At 34.0% G+C, this 20,663-nt stretch overlaps 1 long non-coding RNA gene across 1 annotated transcript; it reads left to right on the top strand.

Annotated features, from left to right (window-relative positions):
- The first annotated feature begins 226 nt into the window (after window positions 1–226).
- On the top strand, window positions 227–17,729 carry LOC130456541 (uncharacterized). The gene is made up of 3 exons (XR_008915560.1): window positions 227–787; window positions 2,210–2,376; window positions 17,561–17,729. It is a non-coding gene; the product is annotated as an uncharacterized LOC130456541 (long non-coding RNA).
- Window positions 17,730–20,663: the final 2,934 nt, after the last annotated feature.

Genomic DNA, 20,663 nt, shown 5'->3' with positions numbered 1-20,663 from the left:
CTTTCATTTAACAGGTAATATGGAGGTTTTCTTACCATAGAGATATGTAGGGATTAACCAGCCCACAGTGACAGGAAGAAGGAACCAAGGAGCTCCCTGCTGAGCCCATGTCAGATGCAGGCTGGCAGTTAGGCTGGCAGTTGGTGAGTCAGTTGCTGACAGTTAGGGTTGGAAATTGTGGGGAAGTTTGCTGTGTGAATCTTAAAACTGCTCAGATTCTACTTCAGAAGATTTGATTAAGCTATTCCCCATTTTTAATAATGGAGGTACTTGGTCAGAAATGTATTGAGAACTTTAAAATTACTCTGCCCTGCTCAGACAGTGAATTAGGGGAAGATAAAGTTGCAATATACTAAATGAACAATGAAAAGTCCCCAACTCATACTTATAAGGAAGCAAAACCCTAAGCTAGGATGTCTATTTTTAGATCTAATACAAAAGGGTGCTAAGTATCTATAAAGGTTAAATTAATCACTAAAAGTTCAAGCAACTTACAAAAGCCAAGCTTAGCAAAAGAGATATGAAATACTCAGAAGATATAATATACCCAGAGAAGGTGAGAACTAAAGAGTGATGAGAACTAATAATGGGCAGTCCTGGGAAAAGGCATCTAATATGATTGGTAGATGTGAAAATATAGGGGAGGTGACATAAGAGAAAATTCTCTTTAAAAGGACTTCTCTGAACTCAGTTCAGGAGTTCAGGAGTTCAGAGGAGGCTCTCTGAACTCAGTTCAGGAGTTGAGGATTTCAGTGAAGGACTGGAGCTTGCTTGGGAGGATCTTGTGGTGAGTGATAAAGACTGACTATCTCTCACTTAAGGCTCAGGCCTAGGCCATTTGGCCTAGGCCCTTTCTACTATTTCTCTTTCTCTTTCTCTCTCTCTTCCCTTAATTCCTTAATTTGTATTAATTAAAATCTCCATAAAACCCAGCTGACTTGGGTATTTTTATATTTGGGAATTTTCCCATGGTGACCACTTATTTTTTATTTAAATCAAGACACAAAAAATTATCTTTACAGTTTGGCCAAAACCTTTACAGTTTTGGCAATTCACAGTCTTGGAAACCCATATTTTTCACAGTTACAGCTGCTGGGAATGAGTTGATCATTGTGGGGTGGTTGCTGGTAGTGTGGGTTGGAGTTTAGTTATATAAAGGCAGTTCTGAGCTTACTGAGGGGTCTTTTGGCTTAAGCCCTGAAGAAGATTTTGCCTCTGGTTCTTGAGGGAGCAGTAGTCTGTCTCTGCAGCAAGGAGCAAGGGGCAGTTAAACACTGGTAGTTGAAGGATAAACCTTATTTAAGAAGATCATGGGTTGGGGCTGTTTATTAATGTAAATAGGTAGTGAATCAATTTAGGTAGAGTAGGTTAGATTAGGCCTGGTCTGGCCAGGAAGAAGAACATATCATTGAAGATAGTTAGAGTAGTGTTTTTAGAAATTTTAGGTAGTATTAGGAATTTTAGGTATATTTATAGGGTATAAGATTAGTAATCTCTTTCCTCTTTTCTATCTTTACATATATATGCATACATTCATATATATATTTAATTGTTAAAAGTTGCTAGAAGTTTTCTCTGACTTAAAGGGATAATATTAATTTGCAGTTCTATTATGTTCTCAGTAAAACTTAAATTATTAAAAGCTGCTCTCTAATTTTGTCAAAACCCCTATTTTAACAATTATTTTTTAATTTTTTTATAAACTTACCTTCTGCCTTAGAATGATTCTACTGCAGAAGAGTTATAAGGGCTAGGCAATGTGGGTTAAGTGACTTGCCCATGGTCACACATATAGTAAGTGTCTGAGACCAGATTTTAATCTAGGACCTCCATTCTCTAGGCTTGACTCTCAATCCAATGAGCCACCCAGATGCTCCCACCTTTCTATTTCTATTCAGTTTCCTGCAGATATACATCATATCCAATTTTTTGAAGCTCTATTTGACTACTTAAATTATTTCTTGGTTATTTTTTGATTGGATTTATCTACTTCTGAAAAAAAGAATTTTGATTATCACTCTCTAGTAATGTCTTACTGTTTCCATCTGTAACTCAGGTAGCTTTTCTCTAAGAATATGAATGCTATACCATTAGTTGCACATTTTCTTAATATAGATGTTGTTTCATTGTATATGATTCCTTTTTTTTCACAATGTAATTTCCTTATCTATTTTGATTAGATCAATTTTTAATTTTATTTTTTTCTGAGTTCTTGGGGGCAGAGCCAAGATCATGAAGTAGAAGCAGAGAAGTCCAAAACCACCATGAGAATTGTCTCTAATCAATCTTAAAATAATGGCACAATATGAATATAAGAGTGAAAGAACCAACAAGGAAACAGAATGAAACAGCTTTAAGAAGAGAAAAACCTAAATGGTAGGCAGAGAATATCTGGGGCTGTGAATTTCAAAACTATTTCACCCTAATCAGACCGTTCTTTAGAAGATATGATTTAGCTATTTCCTGATCAATAACAATAGAGATACTTGGAATAATAGAATCAGGTCTTGGAAACTACATTTCTCCTCCCTTCTTAGTTTAACAAGGTTAGGAAGGTCTGCATCAAACTCAAGATTTAATTATCTGAGGAAATGGTCTTCAACAGACATATGCAAAAAAAAAAGGACAGACCTCTGGGTTGTCCTAAGTCAAGCTTGAGCCACAATTGGCATATGTGAGATGCAGGAAGTGAGGTAGAGAACAGTCTCTGGAGTTCTCGTGACTTCCTGTGGAGAGGGCTCTAGTTCAGTTTGATCTTGGACCTCGAGCTTGGAGGAGCCCCACAGACAGCTTTCCTTCAGACTGGTCATGTGAGTGATAAGGACTGACCCCTTTCTCTGCCTTGCCTCTCTAGGGCCTTAAATTCCTGCTTTGGCTCAGCCTGAGCCAGAGCGGTTTTTGAGTTAAATTCCTTTACTTCTCTCCCTCTCTCTCTCTCCCTCTAATATTTTCTTCCTCCTGTTGTAATTAAATCACCATAAAATTTGGCAGCTGACTTGGGTATTTTATTATTTGGGATTTCCCTTGGAAACCACTTAAATTTAGATTTTTTTTTTCAGTCTCAACCATAATTTCACCCTTTACAGGGCACTGAGGTGAGAGGGGAGCATAGAGAGGTGGATACCATAGCAAGCAGTGAAGAACAAGCCAAGAGCAAGCCACGCACCCCCCCACCCCACATCTCCTATTTGTCAGATAATTTTAGGGTTGTGACTTTAAATCTAGATTTAAATGGTCACCAAATAAAATACCCAAGTCAGTCTGGAAATTTATGGTAATTTAATTAATATAGAGGGAAGGAATTTAAGGAGAAGGAGGAAAGAGGATATAGGATTTCTCCTACCTGGCCTATGCTGGGGGGGGGAGTGGGTTAAACTCCCCACCTCTAGATCTCTGAAGAAGATTAGAGGCTTCTGAGAGGAAAATGTTAGAAAGTAAAGGAGGAAAATTCAGCCAGAAACTCACCACCAAACCGGACAATAGCTTGTAGCCACACTAAGATGCTGAAAAGCTCAGCACTCAGCTCAGTTAATTGTTCACGGCCAATCAGGGAAAGAAAGAGAGAGTGTCCTTGAAGGATGAAAAATCTCAAATATATAGACCTTTCATCCTTGTGTCTCCTCTAAAATTTTCACAGCTACCAATCACATTAAAGGCTTTTCCTCCAGGACTGTCCATACTTTTAGTTCTCATCTTCTTTGATTTCATTATATCTTCAGAGTTACTTAATGCTTTGTTAAGTTCACCTTTTGTGAGTTACTTGACCATTTTTTGTGATTACTTTAACCTTTATAGTTACTTAACACCTTTTTGTATTAGATCTAACAATAGATTTAGCTGAAATTTCTAGCTTCACTATAAGGTGAGAACTAAGTACCTTCATTGTTGAATCAGGAGATTACAACTTCATCTTCCCCTAAAATACCTCTAAGTAGGGTGGGGTAATTTTAAAGTTCACATGTTCCAGGTTCAGAATCTTAGCTCAAGCCAAAATCTAGACCTTGAGACTCTCCCTGAGCAAATAGAGGTCCAATCAACCCATATTCATTAAAATTTCAAACCTGAAATGAAATCCAGAATTACAGCCAAGGGCAGTCTGTGCTTAAGCAACCTGCTCTCTGTGAGCCCAGAGTAAATCCAGGAGTCCCAGTCTGGGTTTATGACAAGGACATAGATCCCAATTTGGGATATTTTGGAGAACTCAAGAGAAGGGGGTGGGGGGGTCTCCTGATCCTCTTGCCAAAGGCTCAAGCTGGAGCCCCGGGACAGGATAATCTAGTATATGCCTGACAAGAGCAAGTCCACACTGAGACCTAAAGTGTATAGCCAAATTGGAGGCAAGAATTTTATCTATAAGAAACTAAAGGGTTAATTGAATCAGCAGGAGGGAGGTGACCCTCAAACCTCCCAGTCCTCAGGCCATCTTGGAAGAACTGAAACTGGCAGAAATATAAGAATAACATCAAAGAAGGACTAAAGTCCCTCCTCCCAACCCCCTTTTAACTTTCCTTGTTCATGGAAATTTTGTTTTCAAAGATTGTATCCCCCTCCTGCTCTTTATTTTGTCCATCCACTCTCCCTTATCCTCTCTACCCTCCTATATCATATAAGTTACGGCGGGTTTTTATAGCTGGCTGTGTCAGAATTTTTCCCACTTTGAGTTAGTTCTGATAAGAGTAAGATTCAAGCATAACCACTTCCACTCCCAATCTTCTCCCCTACTATATTTGCCTCTTATGTGCCTCTTAATGAGAGATAGTTTGCCTCATTCCAATCCTCATTTCCTCTTCTTCCCCCCAACCTTTTTTGATAATGGGGAGAGGATATCAGCCCTTCATATTTAGATTCCTTCATTCTATGTACATTTTTGATAGTGATATAGTTCTTAACTCTCTTAGGTATTTCATATATCTGAAATAACTTTACCTGACCTTTCTCAAGTATCACAGATAGTTAATAATTTTAATTATCACTTTTCCAGTTTTGAATGTACATTATTGAATGTACCTTACTGAAATCCTTCCGTTTTCAGTTCACCTTTTTATACTTCTCATAAGAATTAAATTTGCTAATGAAATTTTCTTTTCAGTTCTAGTTTCCTACTCAAAAAAAGTTTGAAATCCTTTTACTTCATTGAATATCAATTTCCCCCTCTCCCCCAGAGTATTGTGCTGTTTTGCTGAATATGTAATTCTAGGCTATATTCCTAGGTTCTTTGTCTTTCAGATGATCATATTCCGTTCATTCCAGCCCTTTAATGTAGAAACTGATAATTCCTGTGTAATCCTGTCTGTATCTCCAAAATATTTGAATTTCTTCCTTCTGGCCATGTGTAGTACTATTTCCTTGGCTTGAGAGTTCTGGAATTTGACTGTAATAGCTCTGAGGAATTATATTTTGGGGTCTTTTCCAGGAATATGTTGAATTCACTCAATTTCTATTTTGTCTTCTTATTCAAGGATATCAGGGCAGTTTTCCCTGATGATTTCTTGCAATACGGTGTCAAAATTTTTTTTATCATGAATTTCAGGTATTCTCATTTTTCTTATATTATCTTTTCTGGATCTCTTTTCCAGATTGGTGGTTTTTTTTTTTTTCTGTGAGGTATTTTAGATTTTCATCTATTATTTTTTTCATTTTGTCTTATTATTTCCAAATGTATTATGTTTCATTAACTCCTATTTCTTCCAATTTTATTTCTTAGGAAGTTATTTATTTTTTTGAATTTTTGTGTTTCCTTTCTAATTTAGCCAATACTACTTTGACAAAAGCTGATTTCTTTACTTATTTTGTGTCCATTTACAGTTGGTCCTTTCTATTCCTTAGATAGTCATTCTACTCAATGTGTTTTTGTGCTTCCCTTTGCTTTTGGTTTATCTTAATTTTTAGGGAGCTGATATCTTCAGTGATTTTTTTTTTTTGGTGGAGTGGCATTGTTTTCCTCTTCTGAGTTCACATTATGTCTTCCTTGTCCTTCAGTTTTCCTTTGTGGTAATTTATTTTCTTGTACATATGTGCCTGTGTGTATGTAAAAGAATCATTGGAGTGGAACACCCTTTACTCTGTCATCTTTTCTCCCATTATGTACGGTCCCTTAATTGATTCTTCAAATTTGGGTAGGTTCTATGGATGCATTTTCCTGATGGGTGTATATGCTGTACATTGGGAAATTTTCAAATTTGAGCCATATTATTTAAGGCAAAATCAGTCTTTTGGTATAGGACTATATTCACTTTTCCTAGATAATTCATTTGTAGGCATATGGGATGTTTTATATATGAATATACACCTATATATATCCAATATCTATTGGATATTGGAACTTTCAGACTCTATATACTTATCTGTGTTCTATTATTTATAGTTGACTTTAGGTGTAAAATGTAGCTTGTGGGCTCCAATTGCCTTCATAAAATGAAGAGCTCTGATTCATTGATCTCTATAGTTCTTTAAGGATCTGTAATCCATGCCATATAGTGACCAAAATTAGTTTGCTAAAAGTTCATGCTTTTTACTTCTTTATTAAAATGTGGTATTTGCCCATTACCTCTAGAAGCAAATAATTCATTTGACATTCAAAGCTATCCTTTTGGCATTATTATACATCATCTTCATTCAATCACTCCATGGTTCAACCAAACTCCTTTTGTAATTTCTTGCATTCTGGACACCTTGGCTCTGTACACATGCACTGATTGTTACCTATGACTGGAATAAATTCCCTTTCACCTCTCCACATTAATATACTAATTTCCTTTAAAACTAAATTTCAAGTCCATTATTCTGCATGAGATTACTCTGAATAAAAATAATAGCTAACATTTGTATAGGCACTGTGATGAGCACTTTATATTTACTATCTCATTTAATGCTCACAACTATCATAAAAGTTTGTTACTATTACTTGTCTTATTTGTCAAGTGAAGAAAGTGAGGGGAATACAAACTAAATGATGTTCCTGAGGTCACAAGGTCAATATTAAATGTATAAGGATAAATTTGAACTCATCTCTTCTTGAATCCAAATTTTAAAATTCTATCTAATGAGAAATCTTGCCACTAATCTTGCTTGCTAATGTTTTTTGTTTGTTTGTTTGTTTTTTGCCATTCAATAGTATGTTACATTTAATTTGAAGAAAGGAGAGGGAGAAACAGAGAGATAAGCAGGGGGTACAAACACAGAAAAGCAGACAGAGATAGAGCCAGTGATAGCAGATAAGTTATTAGATAGAGACAAAGGTAGAAAAAAATGGAAAGAAAGAGATAGACCTGAAGAGAGTTAGAGAAAAAAGAAAAAGAGATTCAGAAAATTAGAAGGTAAGACAGGCACAGGAAATAAGAAACAAGCTGGAATCAAATGGACATACCAGCTAAAGGTATGTTGGCAACTCTCTCAGTTGACCCTTCTCAGAAAATATGCTTACAATACATTGTTGAAAGTAGGGTCTTCATTTAGTAGTTTCTTTTATAAAGGATGTTAGAGATCTAGTACCCACTGAGGTCACAATATCCACTTTTTACATAAATACTTCCTAATAGAATGTAAGCAACTTGATTATGTTGAAAATTTTATTGTTCCACCCAAAATAAATGGCTAGTAAATGTTTATACCTAGATCAAACTCCAAAAATTCTTTGATACATCAAATAATTTTCATGGGGCTCTACAATAAAATGTAATAGGTCGGTACAAGTAGTTTAAACAGAAGTTCTGTAATAACATTATCAAGATGATGATGATGATGATGATGATAACATAATTAACAAAAATCAAGGGTGGCAGGTGATATTATTCTCATTTTAAAGATGATGCTCAGAAAAATTCAATGAAATATTTAATTGTCTGATCTAGAATTCAAACCAAGGTCTATGTACTAAACCACCAAGCTTCCATATTTACCATGTAATTAGTGTGATATATAGTTGGAAGGGATTCAGTAAAGATCTCTAGGCAACAACTACCAATATGGCAAATATTTTATTATTGAATAGTTAATTGATTACAAATTAATTTACATGGGAATCATTAAAATCTCTACTTTTCTATTTCTTTCAAGAATGTCAAGAACTATTCAAAACCCCAAAGTTCTTTACCAGCAGCCTTTGGGAAAATAGATATTTCCAGTTTCAGTTGTAAAAAATCATCTTATTTTGACAATATTCGCTGAGTAGAAACATACAAAATCAGAACCAAAAAATCCTGAAAGATAATATAGTCAATATCTGAAATATTTTAGGTGAGGAAATGGAGGTCCAGGGAAAGGAAATAACTTATCCAAGGTCACCAGATTAGATATTAGTAGCACAAAGATATAAATTCAAAATTACTGATGTCCCATACACTCTATTACAACTGTCATTGGCCCTTAGGACCACACAGAGTAATTTTGTAAGGACCACACAGAGTACTGTTGTTATTTCTGTTTAAGGGAAACATATTTACCCACCAAGATCTTCTAAAATATATTTTAATATACCATTATATTCACCAAGTAAAATTGTAATAGCAAGAAATATGCTGAAAAATAATAGTTGACATTCTGACAAGATATCCATAGTCGTAGATACACAGATATCCCCCAACCAAATTAGGAAGTAATAAACATTGATTGCAATATTGTCCACCTACTTTATTTCATCTCCTTTTCTCCAAGCCTGGGATAAAAATGTTGTAATAAAAACTGAAAGTGGAGTATTCTTAATAAGCTAATTTACCCTAAGGTCACAGAGGCTCACTATATGTTCAATCCTTTCAATAGGTACATTCAATTCAAAGAAGATGAAAAATATTAACACAAATGAATTAATCACAAATGGTAGAAATTCAGTCCTGAACTACCAATGAGCCAGGAAATTATTAGGTACAAGGATGAATTTCCAACTTGAATCACAAAGTTGGCCACGTCCTCAGCTTATATACTAGGTTGGCCTTATATTGAAAGGTTCATTTATGAGCCATTACAGAACTAAAAAACCCCATGATTTTGACCAGCTCTATTTCCCTCCCCAAATGACAATCAGCCCACAGCACGAATTGCTTTCCAAATGTTAATAACACTGTCTGAGCAATCACACATTCTCTATTTAGGTGACAGGGTGATAATTAAAGCCACACAGGACAGTTTCCCAGCACTATCCAGAGGCTTAATAGCTAAGTTTTCCATCAGAAAGGCAGGTTTACAGATTACTAAATGTGGAAATGGCTTCACATTTTTATTTTGTTCTTTAAAAAATAAGAAAATTGTAAGCACTTTGTCAAGATTTCATGATTAACGGGCCAATAAAGGCTGTGAAATTCCACTTGATAAAGAAATTTTAGAAATATATGTTTAATGAAAAATGAGCAGCTCCCCAACATAGAAAGGTGTTGTTTAGTCATTTTAGAGCTCTTAATGCCCATGTAATTCAGAATGCAAGGCAGTAACAATTTATTTTGCAGCTGCTGAAAATTACTTCCAAAAATTTACTTAGATATGGGAACACATCTCTTCTTTCTTCATGAGTGTATGTCACTTTCAGAAAGGAGATTGAATGGAATTTTAGAATAAAAAAGACCAAATAATTCATGTAATTATTTATTTGCATGTTTCTTTTTAGTATAAGTCATTATCTACCAGTAAAATATCATTCTCACTGTACAGATGGGGAACATAAGTCTCAGATAGGTAACCATAAACTGATTAGTTGCAGATGCACTACTCCAATGAAACATTTCTGATACTGAGTTGGCCTATTATGATCAAGTTTCCTAGTTAGACTGCAAGACCATTTTTTCTGAAAATTTAGCCTAATATGATACAGTTTGTAGTTGTTTTTGTTGCTTTTCTATAATATTCAACTCTTTGAGACCCCTTTTGTAAATTTCTTGATAAAGAGCTTGAGGACTTTGCCACTTTGTTCTGTAGTTCATTTTAATGATGAGGAAACCGAGACAATCAAGGTTAAGTGGCATGCAAATTCCCATTACTAATATGTTATCTGAGACCAAATTTTAACTCAGATCTTCCCAACTCCAGGTCTATCACTCTTTCAACTGGGCCACCTCCTTGCCCAACATAATATATTGTTAAGTTTTAATTTGTTGAGGTGACATGACAAAAGGAAGGAAAAAAAATTGAGCAAAAGATTAACCCTCCCTGCAGAATTCTGGAATCTTTTCCTTGTTGGCCCCATGCCTCTTCCCTCTGCAAAACCTACCAAACTTATTTCTTGCTTATAACAATGCATAATTATGAAAGTGGGAGAAATCCAATTTAAGATGTGTGTGAACAGGGTATATAAGCCTTGTCTTTCAGAAAAGAAAAAAACATGGTGATGAGATTCAAATAGTAAAAATAATCAAATAAAATTTCATAAATATTGGAAATTTCTGTGTGACCCTAAAATGCTGAAAAGTAGAAGTCAGCAAGGGGCCATGTTGGTTCAGCATAAGAAGCCTTGATGAGCCTACATCTTATAATAGAATTGAGGTTTCTGCTTTCTTGACCATTAATCTACTCTGTCAAATTTATGCAAAAAACTCCACTTAGAATTACAAAACAGAATAAGACGGAAAAAGAATGTGACAAAGCATCATAAACTATGTGAGTCAGATTGAGGACTAACCAGACCAAATGCAAGAATTCAGATATGACCACTTCATGATCATGGGCTAAAGGGGCTTTAACTCATTATTTCTTTGCTTGGGACAGATCATGCTTCCCTTAGGCACTACTGATTCCATGAAATTCCTCAAAATGATGGGTTATAAGTATTGCTATATCTGCTATAATTAGTCTCACCATGAGTTCCAGATGATTCATTAGTTTTAATTCATTATTCTCAGAAAGGGTACAAGAGGAAAGATTTTTTTTTTACTAGGCAAATATGTTATTGGAATTATAGAATCATCGATTTAGAATAAGAATTAACCTTAGAAGTTATCTAGTCTAATCACCATTTTTTTTTACATGAAGAAAATATAGTTGTATGGAAGCAATTGGTATGAACTTAGATGCACTTCAGAAAACAGTGAAGGACATAAGCATTTGAAATGCTTCATTCAAATGTCTATTTGGTAATAAAAAGTCAGACATATCTGAATAATGGAACAACAACATATTTATTAGATTACAAAGTTAAATGGCAAAAGCAGAATTTTAAACAAGAACTTCTGAGTCAAATCCAAATTATGCTTTCTTAACTCTATATTCGTGTGGATTCTCACATATTTCCTATTTGTAGTCTGGATCCCCATGCTCTGGAATTCTTTCATCTATTTTATATGGACAGTAATGTGCTTTTCCTATATCCCATCCATTCAAATCTTTGCTATAAGAGGTGACTGCTTTGTCAGTATTATAAACCAATGCATGTAAATTCATTAATTAGAAAAGATGTCAAAAACATAATATCACAGAATTTAAAGTTATAATTTATCCTTTAGATGAGTTATAATTATCCTCTTCTCCCATTTTACGAATTGGGAAAGTCAGTACAAGAAAGTTGAATTGTTTTGATGGAGGTCATGAAGTTAATTAACAGCAGAAATTAGAGCTGGACCAAAGTCTCTCCTGACTTGTAGTCTAGAGAATTCTCATTGTACCATTAGCTACCACTTGTCAAAGATAGAAAGGAGTGCTTCTATTATCTTAACTCAAAGAGATAGTGAGAACTTAAGCTATGATGCCCCCTAACATATTTTCTTGTATGCAGCTTTCTCATTCTTCCTCCAATACATCCTATACACAAGTACCTCAATGATTTGCCAGATTAATAGATCTAACCACACGATTCTCTATCTCAATAAACCTTGATAATTCCCCTTAACCTATAGACCAAAGTTTAATATCTCTTTATTCTTATACTTGTTTATTTTTCTACTTATTAGTTGATGGATCTCTCCATCCTTCTGTTTTTTTTCACATTCAGAATCTTTCCCAATCTGACTACAGCTAACTTGTTTAAATTGATGAAACATTGTTCTCTGTCTCCACTTGTCATTTCTAAGCACACATTTCATTCTCTCCCTTTCATGCTTTTCTATGGACTATGTTTCACACTTACAAAGGTTTCCATTTCTCTATCTGACTCTTAAAAACTTTAGTTCTCTCCAGTGCCAATTCTAAAAGAGAATTTACCTACATCTTGCCTACCCTTACCAAAATTAAACTATTTATTTAGAGCATGTACAAACATCTCTCTTCCCCTCCCTTTCCTTTCCCCACTCTCTCACTTTCCCTTTCCCTCCTCTGCACCACATAGACTTATATAAAGCACTTATACATGTACATATATGCCTATATATATATATATATATATATATTCAACCATATAACCCTAGAAGAACACATATCCCATCAGAGCAAGGAGACTCTCATTTTTCATAAGTGTATCTATGAACTGAATGACCTTAAGTACAAAGCAGGTTTTCACAGATGCTTGACTAAGTGAATTGATTTGAACTAAAATGAATTAAGGAGATGTTTTCACTGAGGACTAACACTTCATTGCAAAGAAAAACCACATAGATAATTAATACTTAGCAATGATAATATTAATAGTATGAAAACCAACAGTTACATAGAACATAATACCTAGAATTTATCTAGAACCTATGTGCCAATCGATGTGTTTGAGTCCAATTTAAACTTATGCCTTTCTGATTCCAGTTCTTCCACTGTTTTACTTTATTTTTTTGCTAGTTGTCCCTAGATGTAGTTTTTATATCACATATAGACCAATCCATAAATTAATAATTACTTGAAGGAATGTATTAATGAATAAAATGTATCAAACTTTTATGATGTGCCAGATATTGTGGTAAACACATTACATCTTGCATTTTAGAATGTATTTAAAGCTTTAACCAATGCAAACCAAATGGACTTGCATCACCTCACTCACTCAAGGTACTCAACCATGAAAGATACCTTCTATTATATTAAATGATACTAAGTAATTTAGGATAAGTAATGCTGCATGGCATCATACAATATTCAAGTTGTTGAAGGGTAGAAATTACCCAATGAAGCATGGTATATACATTCAACATGCAAATCATCACCAACAAATAATTGTGCCAAGTAAGATCAGAAGTTTACAGAGAACTGTTTGCCTTGGAGAAAGGCTGGGTAGATAATATAATAAAAGTAAGTGAAAATTTAATCTTAACCCATCTACCCCATTTATATCATGTCACAGATAAAGAAGAAAGCCTTCAGAACATTATTGATTCCCTGAGATCAATTTATTGACCTATATGTACAAGAGTCATAAAGCTTTGAGAATTAAAATATTAAGGGTGGAAGAGAAAACCTACATCAGTGGGATCCCAAATCCAACACAGCATGCATTAATCCTGTGTATCCTACACAAAACCTATGAGAAAAATTAATACCCATTTTTTAACCCTTACCTTCTGTCTTGGATCCAATATTGGTTCCAAGGCAGAAGAGTGGCAAGGGCTAGACAATGGGTGTCAAGTGACTTGCCCAGGGTCACACAGATGGGAAGTGTCTGAGGTCAGATTTGAACCTAGGACCTCCCGTCTCTAGACCTGGCTCTAAATACACTGAGCTACCCAGCTGCCCCCCATACCTCAATTTTAATGAGGATGTGTTCAATGATAGTCACTAATTCTAATTGAAAATGCAAGATTAAAGGAGGTTTAATCTCTGAAGATTTTACTAAAAGAACATTTTGAAAATCTCTGAAATAATTTATGGACAACACAATTCATGAGTTTGAACTTAAAGTGAAGAAATGGATAGACAAAGAAAAAATATTTTGAAGGGAAAGAGTAGCCTTATGGGAATCCTGCATTTTCATAGGGCTATGGAAAAACATGCTTCAGGGGATTTTTCATTCTCTAAGAGAAGGCTAATTGTGCTCAGAGAGTGCAAACTAATAACAAGGCCCTTCACTATGGGATTATAGTATTGAGAAAAAAAAATTTTTGTTTTGGAAGATTTTTTAATGCCTGAAATAAGAATGGTATTGAAGTTTACTTACAATGCAGCAATTAATTTTTATTTCCAATTCTCTATTGTCTGTTCTATAAACACAATCTTTGTTCCTCCTATCTCCCTAGCTTCCATTAAAATGTTCAATTGCTTAGGTTAAGCTTGATCAGAAAGGAAAAAATATGGGAAAAAATGAAAGTAGCTGAGATGAGCCAAACAATTTTTTTTCATGTTCCTGAAAAAATATGTTTATGGCTAGATAGGTTTAGTTTGTACTAACATCACTCAAAAGTAATGACAGAAAACTAAAACAGTCACTTTCCTGACATTACTTGGATTCATATTTATGGGATCCCAAGCTATTTGTCTTCAATTTTGCTACTACTTAAAATGTAAAATTGCATTTCTTTTCTTTATTTACTATCATTTCCTCTAGAGTAAATCCACAGATCTTAAATAGTGAATGTGCCTAAGCAAGGGATACAAGTATTAGGGAAAGGCTAAATTATGTTTATATCCTAACAATTTGTCAAAACTTAATAAAATCTGAAGAAAATTATTTTGCAAAGAACACATGGTCTAGTAATTTAAGGAATTACATGGGTAAATGATGGTGTGGATGTGATGACCAATAAATTAGGTTGCATAAAAATGGGAAATATTTTGTTAGGTAGTTATATATATATTCTAACTTTTTTTACCAAAATTACTCAGGCTTGGGAACTACATGAAGATCAAATAGTAGCTTTTGCACTCATTCCTCAATTTACAAAAGCAATTAATGCTTTGAAAATAGTTCATTAAGTGAAAATCTATATTTTTTTTTACCACAAATGCTATTAGTATTTATGTAATTCTAAATGGCACAAGATTGAAAAGAAATGTTCACTTTTTTCTCAAACTTGAAAGCAAAGGAGACACACATTCAATTTTTTAAAGCCTTTGGGAAAGGGACTATCAATTTAGATCTGTAAAAGGCCTTGCAGTGTAACACTTTTATTTAGCTGATTAGGAATCTGATTCTGAGAGAGGGCAAATGACTTGCTGTAGGTCAAATAGATGACAAGTAGCAGAGCTGAGATCTGAACTTACTTTCTCTGATGCCAATCCATTTCAACACTGTCATACTGCCTATCATAAGAGAATTTCATTTCAAAGTTTTTGTCTGTCTCTAAGTGTATGTATGAATAATCTCTCCCTCTTTCTCTCCTTACACACCCACACATATATGTATATATACATATATGTGTGTGATATTTCATTAATTTCTTTCACTATCTAAAATGAATACTTTATTTACCATTTTGAAGAGAGACTGTTAGACATAAATTGTCATTGTATTAATGGTATGGGAATGTTATAAAGGGGGAGGGGAAGAATGATTTACTGATCTAGATACAGAGATTAACTCTAGGAGTCTTAAGGTTGGAGAACTGCTTGTCCTTATACTAAAGAATTAAAAGTTAATGAACTGTTTTTTATCTATTTGCATTATTTTCCTTTTTTCTCTCAGATTATCAGCATTTCCTTTTTGATTTTTGTCTTGTATGCATGCCTCTAACAAGTTTGGGCCTGTATTTCTTTTAAATGAAATGGATCTGCTATTTTTTTTTTATTTCCTATAGATTGAGAAAGCAGACAAACAATACTGTAAATAGACTATGAGTGAGGAAACAGGGATATGCCCTAGGTGAAAAGGAAAAAAGACATCAAATGCTCTATTTGGTCAGCAGTTATTTGGTACTTTTTTCTTCTGGAGCTTGTTTTACCTCTTTCTGAGTTCTTGCCCTTCCAAGATCTGAAGGGGAACTGAAATTATTAGTGAGAAATTACTGATACTTTTTTTTAGAGGATGATATTGAAATATCTTTGAAAATAAATGAAAGAAATGAGAGGCATTCTCTGACAGTTTTTCATGATAAAAATATCTGGTCTTAAGAGGAATTACTTCTCAAATATAGAACTACCAAAAAAAAAGGTAATGAATCATTTCATTGTTATTGCTTTTTGATTCTTAAAAATTGCCTTTTCATCAGGAGAAATATTCCCAATTTGATAATATCATTTTCACCTTTATGAAATGACCAGCTCATTTTAAAGTTTTGTAAGTTATTTTTCTGTCATTTTTCTGTTCTAAATACTTTTGTCAAGATCCCAATTCTTCTCCTGAATTAGTCTGTGAAAACCTGATATGGTATCATCATACCATGATTTCTAGGCAACATTTAAGTTCTGGCATTCATTAGGTATTGTTTGAACTTCTATTGTGTAGTAAGATTTATTTAGAGATATTTGCAATCTCTTGGTTTATTTATTTATTTTGCATTATGAATTTAGCATCATTCCCTTTATTGTTCTTGATATATAGCCGATATAGCTGTTTTCTTCTGTTAGATCTTTTATGAAACAAAGACAATATATATGTAGGCATATACATATACACTAGAAATTATGTGAATATATGCATATATGTGTGCATATATGTATATATCTATACATATGTAGTCTATGTATATATATAAATATATATACATATAGGTGTGCATATATACATTCACTCATTCACAATTCTTATTTTCCGCCGTTAATCATTTTATGACTCTCTCTTTTAAAGTTGTAATTACTACCAGAGATGGACCTCAATACTGTCTTAGTCACCTCTGAAATTGAAGAATTGACTTTTAAGTGGCCTATATTTGTGAGTTATGAAATTCCTGGGGAAATAGGATTTGCTACACTTGTATACCAGTCTTTTTTCTTTTACTTGTGAAAACCTATATGAATTGATGCAAAGTTAAATAAGAAGAACCAGAGTACATAGTAATAGTAAAATTATGTGATGAGTAACTATGAAAGGCTTAACTATTCTCAGATATACATTGATTTAGGACAATTATGTAGGACTTATGTCAAAGAATGCTATCCACCCCCAGAAAAAAGAGTTTTTGGGGTGGTAATACAGTTCAAAAGATATTATTTTTGCTTTAGCTTAGTCTGGATGTGTTTCCTTGCTTTTCACTCTCAACTGTTGCTTTTGCATTTTGCTCTTTTTCACCATAGAAATTATCCAGGGTAAACAGCTTTTTTTTTGCCATTATTTATTCCTTTTGCCACTAGTGGATTGAGGTTCCTGCATGTTGGTGATCATTGCTCTATTAGCTTCTGTCTCATAGGGTTTTATTTTGGTTGTATTTCCTTCCCTGTCAGAAGCCCAAGTGAGAGTAGGGAGATCTGTGATATTCTTTGTGTGGCACTTCCATTAAAGTGTTTTGCCTTCAGGCTATTGTTCCAGACTCTGCTGCCTCATCTATGGCCCATCATGTTTATGTCCAATCTCCATGCTCATTATCCTAGAGCCTCACTGCCAAGGCCATGCAATTATCCTTAGGGATAACTCTGTGGTGCTTTCAGTCAGCCCCCAAGAATTTCAAGATGGCCCCAGCCTACACTCTGACTCTGGTGCAATAGGTGGTATAGGGGAAGGGTGATCAGCTTGAGCATTGATTAACACATTTCACCCCCTTATTGTGTGGGAATCCCCAAACATTCTGTACTTTTAAGGCTGCATCCAGTGGGAGAGCCCCTTTATTCATCTAGTTTGTATTTCTGTCCTTCATAGGTGGTTTGTAATGATCATTTGGAACAAGATTCAGAAGGCTCCTGCTACTATGCTGCCATCTTGGATTCATCTTCAAGAATCTCATTTTGAAATTGGCAATTTAAGGAGTTATTTTGCTTCCCCAACTTGCTATTTCTTGGAACATAAAAAATATGATTTCTATAAAGGATACTGTATATAAATATATTAATATTTATTTTATTTGAAAGAATAACTTCCTTTATCAACAGAAACACATACTTAAAGCAAGATTGATTTGATCTTAAATAATTAGATCATGACCGATTTTTTTTTCTTCCTATATGCTCTTGTCCTATTTCCTGCACATGTCAACATTGACTTTAACTCTAAGACTCAGGATTCTTTGTTTTTAAATTTAACTTGTAATTAGAGGCTTCCTTAAACTAATAACATCTGTTTTATTTGTTAACCTTTAATTCAAAGACAATTATGAAACAAAAAATTCCCTGATGTTTAGCTACTTCTCATGAGATTCATTATCATGAAAATATGTATTTAAATTTCCTAACAAATGATTTTGCCTACTCATTCTTAATAACATTTGCAAAATACTTTTAATTTCTTCAGTACATTTTTGTTTTTGTTTTTAAATCATCCTTGGAGAAAGACAGATATAGTGTCAAAATTAAGGTGTATTAATTGATGCATCTTTCAAAATATAACTTAGTTATTACCTATTGTCTAAATTATCTCAGTTCTCCCAGTTACTAAATTTCTCACACTTTTCTTTCATGTAGATTTTACTTTTATGTAACTATTTTTATGTTTTTCTTCAGCAGAGGAGAATACAATGTTACTAACAATAGCTGTGATTTCCATAGAACTTTAGAATCACAAAAGAATTTTAAATAGCTAAAATTTTGTTATTATTATAGATGAGTAAATAGAATCTCAGAAAGATTATGTCACTTGTTGAAAGTGTCTGAGGCAGGACTCAAACACAGCTCTCCCTGAATCAAACCAAGTGCTATCTGGCTTTAATAGAGTGAGTTCAATAGTTTCAAGTCAGCTGGTATCATTTAATATTTATTGGATTAAAATATATTGACTTCAATTGAAAATCAACCTAAGTATCCCCTATATTCATGTGGGGGAAGATGTGGCACAAGTGCTCTGGGGTCACAGAGGGGGTTGCTCCTTTCCCCCTCTCCACAAAACCTGAGGATATTTTTTGCATATCCCACCCCTCTATACAGGAGACCATTTCAAGCACCTCCTCCCTTCCCTCTCTTGGGTAATATGGGGTGGGAGTGGGACTCAAAGGTGGTTTGTCGGTGCAATATGGCTTCCCATCTTTAAAAGTTTCGCCAACACTGCCCTATATCTCTCTCTCCAGTAGCCATCCTGATTCTATGTGAAAGGTTTTTCAAGTGTAATCTTCTGAATTCCTCAAACAAGAAACCTTGGAGGCAGTTGAACAATTGAAAATAATTTCCCAATATAGAATAAACTAGAATTTACTCCGATTTTAAAATCTACAATGAAATGTGGAACAGTGATAAATCAGGAAAGTCATGATGGAGAAAAATCTCCAGCACACTACTCTATCCATCTTGAATAATGGACAGTATTTTTCTAGGCTGGGTTATTTGTAATATATTAAGGGAAAAACTAATGTAAAGGAGCTATTCACAAATCACTTGAGCTCTTTTGAGTAGAACTAATTCCTATTGTCAGGAATGATGCTCTCTGACAATCCCTCCTTGAATATTTTATGTTCTTATGCATTTAAAATATTAAAATCTGTTTAGTTATTTGTAAGCAGAACTTAAGTTGTCTAAGAAAAGTTTATTTTCACATTTATATTTCACCAAAAATATACTTTGAAAAACATAAAGGTTCAAGAAACAAAGGGAGCAAAGTTTGGAGAAGATAGTACCAAAACTAGAGGTGGCAAAAACTAGGTTTAAATCCTGCCTCTGAAACACACACACACACAAACACACACACACATATATATATATGTGTGTGTGTGTGTATATATATATATATGTTTGCATGCATATGGGTTTCTTTAATTTTTAAATTAAGTGTACATTCTTAATCTCTCAAACATTTGTTTTCCTTTCAATTATGTCCATAATAATAGTCCCTACATCATGGAGTTGTGGGAAATTATTATATTTCTTTACTTGGGGTTATAAAGTATTTCCTGTGTATAGAACATTGATTTTGTCATTGTAGGCCATACTAAGTACTTAAAATTGCTTTAAATCACCTCTGTTCTTGAGAAAAGGAATATATCACATGTAGAGTAATTCAAAATATATATACTTGTACATTTGTCAATACTAGCATTTTTCCCCTTGATCATAAAAGTGGGTCTTAGAGGGAACTATGAAGCAAGAAGTTTGCTTTTCTCAGAAATTAGATGGCTGGCTGTTGGCAAGTGCAGGGCTGTAAGTCATAGTTCTGGGGCTTCCTGACTCTTAGTCAGTGAATAACTCAGTCTGTGGCCTTCCCATAAGCCAATTAACCTCTCACTGCCATTTTTTAAATAGGTATGAGAAGAAAATATTGATTTTCAAGGAGATGGACATCAAAATTTATTGATCAGGCAGGGAAATATTGACCAAAGAAAAGTCAAGAATGCAATGTACATCAACAGAGGATAAATCTCCTTTGGCTGAATTCTCTGGCCAGCTGGTCAGAGGTTTGCCTATTGTAAATGTGAATATAGAAGGCCACTGCATCTTAAATGGTATTGTGGGAAGTCAGATTTTTTTCAAAACTTTTTTCCTTCATCTCTTTGTAAATAAAGTGGAGATGGAAGAACAATCTGAAATTTGTTCCAAATAGATCAAAAATTGAAAATCCCAAACTATAACAAAATATCTGTAGGCACAGATTCTTATGGTGATTAAAAAAAAATGATGGTGATTACAAATAGAAACAAAATTGGTGTGAATCAACCATTATGAATATAGAGTCCTATTACCTTTCAGTAATAAATGACAAATATAGGGAAATCCGAGAAACCTGAGAAGAAACTAATGCAGAGTTAGAGTAAGTAGGCTCATGAAAAATGACTATAATAATTCAAATAAGGAGGTAGTGTTATACAAGAGAAAGATAGCTAACT

This window comes from Monodelphis domestica, chromosome 1 (genome assembly GCF_027887165.1).
Source record: "Monodelphis domestica isolate mMonDom1 chromosome 1, mMonDom1.pri, whole genome shotgun sequence".
Classification (NCBI taxonomy): Eukaryota; Metazoa; Chordata; class Mammalia; order Didelphimorphia; family Didelphidae; genus Monodelphis; species Monodelphis domestica.
This window is presented reverse-complemented; position numbering and strand designations above follow the sequence as displayed.